Raw genomic sequence first — 9,194 nt, 5'->3', positions numbered from 1 at the left:
TATATATACTTTTTCCAGTTTCTTATTTTTGTCTTTTTCTCCTTCTCCTCATCCCAGTTGTTCCTTCCTTTGACCAATTGCTTTCCCTTTCATATCTATTGTAAATTTTGAGCTCTTACATTAGGGAGACAATATGATGTTTACACAAGTGGGTCCAATTTATTTCACTTATGAGTATGGTCTCTAGTATGGTCTCTATTGTACATTTTGGGTTCTTACACTAAGGAGACAGTATGATGTTTACACAAGTGGGTCCAATTTATTTCACTTATCAGTATGGTCTCTAGTTGCATCCATTTACCTATAAAACCTTGAGTTTATTTTTTTTTAATAGCTGAGTACTATAGCAAATTATTCTTGCCACGGGTCCTGGAGAAAAATACCTCTGCTAATTTTGTCATGTCCGGTGAGCTTTAAGGTTCTGCCCTAAAATTCCAGCATCCTTATTTCTTTATAGTATGTTGGTGAAGATGTTATGATAACCCAAAGAATGATGTAATCTGTGACTGTTGCAATTCAATTTGACAAATGCATGAACTCTTTTTATTTTTTAGATCTTCAGCCTTCGAAGATAGTGAGAGACTGGGTTCTGATTCTGCAATTAGTTTAATGAGGAATCATCATACTAGATACTGAAAGAAGTAACAGACATGTCACAAAGAAACTTAGAAGTAGCAAAAAAAGGTCGTAGACCATAGCAAAGGATGGTGGCACTTCACAGAGAAGTGCTGGTCTGGAAAGTCACCAGACTCTGAGATGCTAAGTAAGACACTGAGAAGTTAAGGAAGTCATAACAGCCGAGATGCATCAGAAAGCCCTGGCAAGTCCCTTAAAGATTGTTGGACATCAAAAGAGTAAGAAGGTTGATGACTGATCAAAATTCAAGGCCAGAATTCCTAAGAATTAGGGTCACAGAGTTCACTTGGGGAACCTGAGAATGACAAGTACACCTGGCAAGGTTTGAATTGGAAAAGTTGCCGGTATCACCCCACCCCCGTCTGATATGTACACCTACCAATTCCCCACGTGAAAGGTGAGCGTTATGTACTACAAATGTACTAATAAAAATTGAAAAAAGAAATTTCATACGTTGAAGGTTTGGGCCCCAAAGTAGCAGAGTTCAGAGACTGGGCTGATGAGGGTTCTAACCTCCTCTGTGGATTACCCCACCTAAGCATTCATAGTTTGATGTGTAATTGGGAGGTGGGAGAAACTTGAGGAGCGGTGGCCTAGCTGGAAAAGTAGGTCACTTTTGGTGTTCCTTTGAGGGCTATACTTTGTCTTCAGACCTTTCCCCCCTCTCTACCTTCTGCATGCTGTGAGCTGAACTACTTCACTCTACTACACTCTCTTTGCCTTGATTCACCTCCCCATTGGCCCAGAGGCAATGGGACCAAGTAACCATTGATTGAAATCTCCAAAACTGGGCCACAACAAAACTCTCATCCTTAAATTATTTATCTCAGGCATTGTCTCAGGCAATGTGAAGCTCACGAACTCAGTAAGAGACAAGGAAGAGGAAAAGCCCGGTGGTAAATTGAAAGCAAAGGAGGGGAAAGGAGATTGAAGAGGGGTCTCAAAGGTAGGCCCCGTTTCACTCTATCGTGGTGTTTCCTCATTAGCATAAAGATAAATCCCAACCACTCTACCTTGATGCTTAGTATCAGCCCTTTACTGTCTACCAAACTCTTTCTCAACAGAACTCAGGGTCATTCTCTGAGCTTCTTGTGCCCTTCACCATGAACACTGTCATTTTCCTTGTGTCCTTTAGCTGGTTAATTCCCCTTCATCTTTCAGAGCTCAGTTTATGAGTCAGTTGCTCCTAGAAGCTTTGCTGGCCCTCCAGCGCTGGCTTGGTCCCCTTCTCCATCTTCCTGGTCCTCCCTCAAGCTGTGGAGTGACATGACAGTGAACAATTCTAAGAAACTATGCCAAGATCCAAGAGGATCTGAAAGTGGTTACTGCCCTGAGGAACTCAGTCAATTGAGGTAGGGGCTGGCATGAAGTCAAAATCAATGACAGGAGTCTGAGAGAGCATATCTGTGTTAACATGGAAAAACCTTTCAAAGGCTTTCAGAGAGAGCAGCAGGTGGAGAACCAGAGGACAGCAGGTGTGGTGAAGTCCTGGAGAGGCTCTGTCCAACTGCTCACCAAGGAGAGTGGAGCTGAACATGCATACTATCAGTGAGGAAGGTGGGCACTTGTGGGCATATGTGTCTGTGTGCACACCAGGAGTGGTGCCCGGCCTCAAGCTGATAAAGAATGCATCTCTACATTTAGAGCTCCTTCAGAAACCCAAATCTCTTATCTTTTCCTTTAACCTTGATGACCTCCACCTCCACATCCTGCAGTGAGATTTCAGAACCTTGGGAATTTGATCCCAGAGCTCCAAGTCTTCAGATTCCTCACAGCTTGAGATGCTACAGAGGAAAATGTATATTTATGAGTATAGATAGTTGTGAAGTTGGCTGAAGCATTCTTAGTAGTTTGGCTTGGGTAGTATGTTCACCTTTGAACAAACCACAGAGAGCAAATAATGGAAGTGAAGGTATCTCCAATCAGCCATGTCTGGATCATGGCGCCTCCCTTTGGCCTTTAACGCTGGAAGGTGTTCGGTGTCATAAGTGATCTATCAAACAGTGCACTTTGGTCTTTGCCTACAATCTTGTACTGCTGTTTTTTGTGCTTTCGGATGCTTCCATGGCTCACAAAGGTCCATAAGAGTATTTCGAACTTTCCAATTAAGTGAAAAAGAGCCTTGGGCAGCCCTGCAAAAGAGCTGGGTGACTAAGTGTAAACTAATAACAAATAAATGCTCTCCCTTCCCGCACCATCTCACCCACTAATAAACAGTCTACTCCGATCTGCCCATCCCTGCAGGAGCTGGGTGAGTTTCATTTTTATTAACTCTGTTTCTCTTCGGTAATTCTCTTCTCAGTCAGAGCCAGAACTGTAGGTAGGTGGCTGAGTGCCAGGACAGCTTTCAGGAGACTGACAGATTGAAGGGACATATCTCAAGCCTCACAGATGGCCTTGGCCACCTGAAAGGTGGTGTGACTTTGGGCCAGTCACTTAACCTTTGGGTGTCCCTGCTGTCTGGTTTTGGAGAAGCACTAATCCATTTTTGTCTTCTCTCTGCACAGAGTGTTGGGACTGAGACATCTTAGGTGGCAGGAATCTGGTTGCATGCCCGGTGGATGATTTGTGTACTCTTAAATGACTATTTTTTTGCACCTACTCTCACCTAGTGCCCTGAATCTCCCCTGTGCCTGGTGTCCTCAAGTAATGATCTGCCATTTCTGGCTGATGAGAAATTCAATGAAACTAATTATTTCCCAGTTCGTATGTGGGTAGGATAAAATGGCAGGAGGAAGTAGGTAGAAAGTGAGGAAAAGGAGGGAATAGAGTGAAGTCCATGGAAAAGAGAAGAGCTTCATTTCCAGATGTAGTTTCTGCCCTGACACCAACAAGAGAGTTAGCTTTTCAATTTATTGTCCACAAGTGTTAGGAGATTTTACTGTAGTTGGATTGTGTTACTGTTCTGTTCAAGCTCTGCTTAAAGAGCTGAATTTGCAGAGATAAGGCCAAGAGGAGGGAACCTCAGGAATCTTTCTGAATATTCTGCAACTTGAATAATTTATCCCTAGAAAACTGAAAACAATTTAAGACTCAAAGGAGAAAAAAGTCAGTTGAAACCAACTGAAAAAGTGATTATTAATTAAATTGTTCAACAGACATTCTCTGAGCCACCAGACAAAGAACTTTTCTCATTTAACAAATGCATGTATATTGAGTGCCTTCCACAGTCACGCTTCTGGCCGTGGAAGAACAACAATGAACAAAACAAATAAAGTGTCTTCCCTTGTGGTACTTGAGTCTTACCGAAGGAGACAAGTGGTAACCATTTAACAGACAAATAAATACAGTACTTTCCTACAGTGGCAAAGGCTCTGAAGAAAATTAGACATGTGTTGAATGTCTGGAGATGGAACCAATGAGGATCAGCTTCCCCCTTTCAAAGGAGAAGTTGTAGGGGCTGGGGATTTAGCTCAGCGGCAAAGCGCCTGTCTAGCAAGCGCAAGGTCGTGAGTTCAGTTCCTGGTACCGGAGAAAAACCAAAAAAAAAAAAAAAAAGGAGAAGTTGTTCCAAATGAGGATGGAAAGATAAAAGAAATACTGAGCAACTCAGAGAAAGAGCTAGGTGTGTGGGAGCAAAAACCAATAAACACTCTCAATTTCCAGTTCATATCCATCACTAAAAAATATTCTCCTGTCCTGTTTGTCTCTTCAGAGCCTAGGTGAGTTCGATTTTTATTAACTTTTGCTTTCATATTGGATCAGCATCCTTTTGACTTTATGATCAATTAGAGCAGCGTTTTCTGAGGAAGGGGGAGCAGCTAAACTTTAAGTGCAACGGGCAAAAGGTAGAAAAAAGTTGATCCTGACGTGAAGAAAGGATCCCTGTTGTGAGGGTGAAGGGGGGTGAAGGGTGAGAATGGATGAAATTAGAGGCCAACAAGGCAGCAGCTTCCACGATACAATATCATTTTGGGGACTAGATTCTTGATTTGCATTTATTGAAACATCACAGGACAGTGCCCTATGGATGGAAATCACTGCCCATTTACACATGGCTTTACAGTTTGTAAAACATTTTCATAACCACAAGAATCTGGTGAAGTGAGAACAAGGAGAACAAACTTAGCCATCTTATAATGAAGCCAAAGTTCCTGGAAGATAAGAGCTCTGATGCGGCATTTAAACTAAGAGCTCTAGTTCAAATTCTAACTCATCCACCGTATTGTGCAAGCTTTAAAATAAACTGGTAGGGACCAGACAGGATCCCTGATAGCAGAGGAGACATACATTTTGCAACTTCCTCCTCTCTCACTTCCAGCAAACACTGCAAACCAAGAAAAGCACTCTTTCCTACTGAGCCAGGACCTTGCCTCCATCCTCCTAAACCTACTGCTCCAAGAAGCCACTACCAAAAAACTGCGGTGAGAATTAAATGAAACCTGTTTCCAATCTTGGCATCATATGACCCCAAGAGTTCATTCCAACAGTCTTGGTGGTTCTAGAACTCAGATTAAATCCAATTAAACTTTTCCACAGTCCGATGATACCTATTCATCAAAGAGTAAAATAGATGTTCTAGATTTTTCACTAAGTGCATGTTGGAGCTGACAGGCAGATATGCAAGCCACCAAACAGAAGCCTAGTTTTAAGGCAGTACAAAATGGTATGGAGGGGCTGGGGATTTAGCTCAGCGGCAAAAGCGCCTGCCTGGCAAGCGCAAGGTCGTGAGCTCGGTTCCCGGTACCGGAGAAAAACCAAAAAATAAATAAATAAAAATGGTATGGAAAACCAGCGGAGGTAGAAGTTAATTTTTACTGAGGGTAAGGATAATTCTTCAGAAATAAAATACATATTTTGAATGGAGTTTCATGCAGAAGAAATTTTCAAAAAAGAATTTTCTCTGAAAACCCTGTGAGAAGATGCATGGATGCATAGACAGAGCTGAGTGCGCTAGAATTAGACTTCTTAAAGGCCTACCAAAGTATGGGTGTCTGTTCTGGATGCCAGGGTGCATAGACAGGTGCTGAAGAGAAATTAAATCCATGTATTGATTGAATACTACTACTAAGAATAATGTTCTCCCAAGGGAAAATGGAAATCATGCTTATTCTGAGGAAGCTTGCATTTGAAAGTGAGAGTGGAGTAATGTTTTACTGTTAGATGTTTGTGATACATAATAAGTATATTTGTTTAGGAAAATTTGTATATATATGTATATATATATATAAAATCTTGATCACTTTTTCCCCAATTTTTTCTTTTTCCTTGTCTCCCAATCCCCCCCAACCTCCAAAATGTCTACTTCCCTGTTTTCTACCAGCTTTATTTAACTTCTTCATTTGTTACATTTTGGTTTCTCATGTAAGAGGAGCCATGTGATTGCCACCCTTCTGCATATGATGTACCTTAAGTATGGACTCTACTGGATCTGGAGCAGCAAGTTGAGGAGATAATTCAAGTCACAAAGAGCTTAATGAATCAGCCAGGTCTTCTGGGGGTGGGAGCAGCAAGCTTGGCAACTCTGGTGCTGTGTTTGCCACCCCAGAAAAGTCCATTTCCAAGGTTTCTCTGGGCCCTGTACTTCCCCGAGTCCCGTGATGATAATTCCTGAGTTACAGCTCTGTTCCACAAGGGGAGGAAATGAGGCAGCCTATTCTATGTCAATAGGGACAGACATACACACAATATTGGCAACAAAAACAGAAAACTGTTGACTACTCTGTCTTAATTTGAGGTACATTCTGAAAAATTATTGGTTCAGCATCCTCTGTTCTTGGCCATCAGCCACGGTAAAATCAGTCCCTTCTGGTCTATTACAAATTAAATAATCATAACTCTATCCATCAGGAAAATATACGCAGAAGGGATGCATAAGCCAGCAATTAGTATTACGGCTTCCAGCCTCTCACGGACTGGCTCCAATGGCTTTGTGCGACTATTTCACTTGAGACTGTGAGCATCCACCATAGCAGCAGAGGCTGCAGAGGCTGCCAGCTCCTGCCTGACTCTGCTTCCAGTGGAATGATTCTTCAAGGGGATGCACTGGGAGTAAGGTCTGTTAATGTTTGCAGAAGGAAGACTGCCAAGAGGCCATTGCACTGAACAACTTATTAAGCACATATGTGTCTGATTCACTGCTGTGCAAAAGAAGTGGTCTTACAGGATACAACACAGACTTTTGCTTTCTGTGCATTTGTGAAAATAAGAGCTTTGTATTCTTAACAATCTATGGCATGGAATGTGGCCAGTCACAGCGGGATGCCGCTTGAATTTCTGGTCATAGGAGTAGAGAAATTTTTTAGTTGATGTCAATTTTGATTATAGCTTGAGAGAGGCTAAGAGTCCACGGCTAATGTTACCACTGTCTCTTGTTTTTGGCTCCTGTCTGCTTCGAAAACTGTCTCTCATGCATTGCAAACAGCTCCCTCTCTTATCCAGGGCCAGGCTCCTTTGTCTGTTAATGTAACTCGCTACAAATTTCCTTGAAAAACTTAGCACAGCCCATATTTAATATCCCCACTTCTTGACACTTTTTTTCTTTTGGCAATGTGCCATGGCAGGAGATAAAATGTCTAAATCTGAGTTATGAATAAATCTGTGTTGTTGTTCCTGTACATCTACTCTCTGGCCAGGTTGCTTTCTTATTAAACTTGTTTTATTTCCATCTAATACCATGTTCGCCTAAATATTTGTAGAGTTCCTGGTCTGTGCAACTAGTCCTATAGGTCTGGTGCATCTTGTGTCTCTGAATATGCTCAATTTTCACTAATTAATGCACAGATTTATTTAAAACTATAAACTTAAATGGGACCAGAGTGGTTGGTTTGATTCCATGCAATACTGTCTTTACACAGTGGGAAACTCAAGGCCCAGACAGGGAAAGTGACTTAATCAAAGGCACACAGCTCACCCAGGAAAAGTCTATTTCAAATTCCTTAAACAGGGTTCCTTAGATACTATCCAGTTCAGATAAAAGAGGGGTTTACCCTCTTTAAGCAAACACAGGGTGGCTATGGCGTTCGTGAATCACTTATTTGCAGGGTTTTTTCTTTTAATATACCTTTTAAAGACTCTTGTGAAGCATGAGAAGAATTAGCCACCAATGGTCAGTTCAATTCCACTTAGTTTCTGTATAGTTCAGAATGCTGGTAAATGGTACATTTGCAATAAATGAAATGAAATGTGTTTGAAGGTCAGGCAGGTTAATTCACCTGATCATAAAGGCAAATTCCTCACACTATTTTGCTTCAGGTAGATAGGGAAAAAGGCATTTCATAAAAGGGACTCGCGAGTGAGATGTATGAAAGGTCTCTGAGGCTGGGGATTTAGCTCAACGGCAAAAGCGCCTGCCTAGCAAGCGCAAGGTCGTGAGTTCGGTTCCTGGTACCGGAGAAAAACCAAACCAAAAAAAAAAAGAAAGGTCTCTGAATGCCTCAGTAGAGTGTGTACCACCGGGAAGATGCAAGCGTCTCACCCACGGACGCCCTGTTATGCTCAGCCCTGGTCTTCAGGCCTCTTAAATCTTCCTGGAAGTTAAAGGGGTGCAGTGCTAGCTTTAGGCACATGATGGCGGTGCAGGGCCACAAAAGCGATCAGGAAGCTCAGGTTTTTGGGAAGGATGTGTTAAAAGTGCCATGGAAAAAAAAAAGAAAAGAAGAAGCAGGGAGATCAGGCCAGAGGCAAGAGGGGTCTGGAAAGGGCTCTAGGAGAGGACAGGAGCTGGAAAGGCAGGAACCGTCATTCTGAGTCTGTGCTGTGTTCAGAATCTGCAGAAATAATTTAGATGCTGCTCAGGGGGCAATGCATGAAGAAAAATAAACTCTTTAAAGTCATATCCACTTTTTAAAGCAAGAGGGCTCGTAAGACCCCGCTCCTTGGAACCCCCAAATAGTTTCTTCTGTCAGCGTTGCGGCTGCAGCTGAGAAGGGTCAGAGGCTTCCTGTCATTTTGCATGGACAAAGTGAAAAGGGGTCCTTCAACGTGTCGGTAGGGAAAAGCGTAAATACCTAAGCGTAGGCGTTGCCAGGGTCCCCAAAAGAACACACCGAGAGGGAGAGGCCACTGGGCCAAACCCTTCCCTGTGGCTTTGCCTAGGTGAGAATTCTGCTCACCTGTGAAATAGTACAAGGAGTGTGCGGCTCTGGGCATGAGTGTGATGGCGCACGTGGGTGTGCGGACGGGAAGTGCGTGCGTGTGTGTGAGTACACGTGACTGTATGTGTGTGTGGTTGTGTGTGAGCTTGCGCCTGTGTACTAACAGAGGAAGGGGGAGGGGCGTGGCGGAGCGGAATAGGCCAGGCCAGTGTGGTTGCTCTGCGTGGGAGACAGAGAGGAACAGACTCAGGTAGAGAGAGAAGGAAAGCTCACAACTTTCCTAGTGTTAGGAAATGATTTGACTACAATCTCCGGCAAAGAGTGAGTTTATAAATCGAGCTGTGTTAACCCCTGTCTTCCCTCAGGAAGACTCACTTTCTGGCCCAGACCCACATTTTTGCTGTGTGCCTTGCTCTCTCTCCGCTGTTCTCCTCCTCCTCCATCCCCTTCCTCACTGGTTTCCAAAGCTTTCTCTACTGCTTGAAAACAGAGACTTTGTGAGTGAGGCGAGCAACTGGTGTC

General features: G+C 43.1%; 1 pseudogene; it reads right to left on the bottom strand.

Moving 5' to 3' along the window:
* LOC102026117 overlaps window positions 1–8,144 on the bottom strand; it is a 43,847-nt pseudogene extending 35,703 nt beyond the window's left edge.
* Window positions 8,145–9,194: the final 1,050 nt, after the last annotated feature.

Source organism: Chinchilla lanigera, unplaced genomic scaffold (assembly GCF_000276665.1).
Source record: "Chinchilla lanigera isolate Chin_1 unplaced genomic scaffold, ChiLan1.0 scaffold00018, whole genome shotgun sequence".
Classification (NCBI taxonomy): domain Eukaryota; kingdom Metazoa; phylum Chordata; class Mammalia; order Rodentia; family Chinchillidae; genus Chinchilla; species Chinchilla lanigera.
The sequence above is the reverse complement of the archived record's forward strand: the minus strand, read 5'-3'. Positions and strand labels throughout refer to the sequence as shown.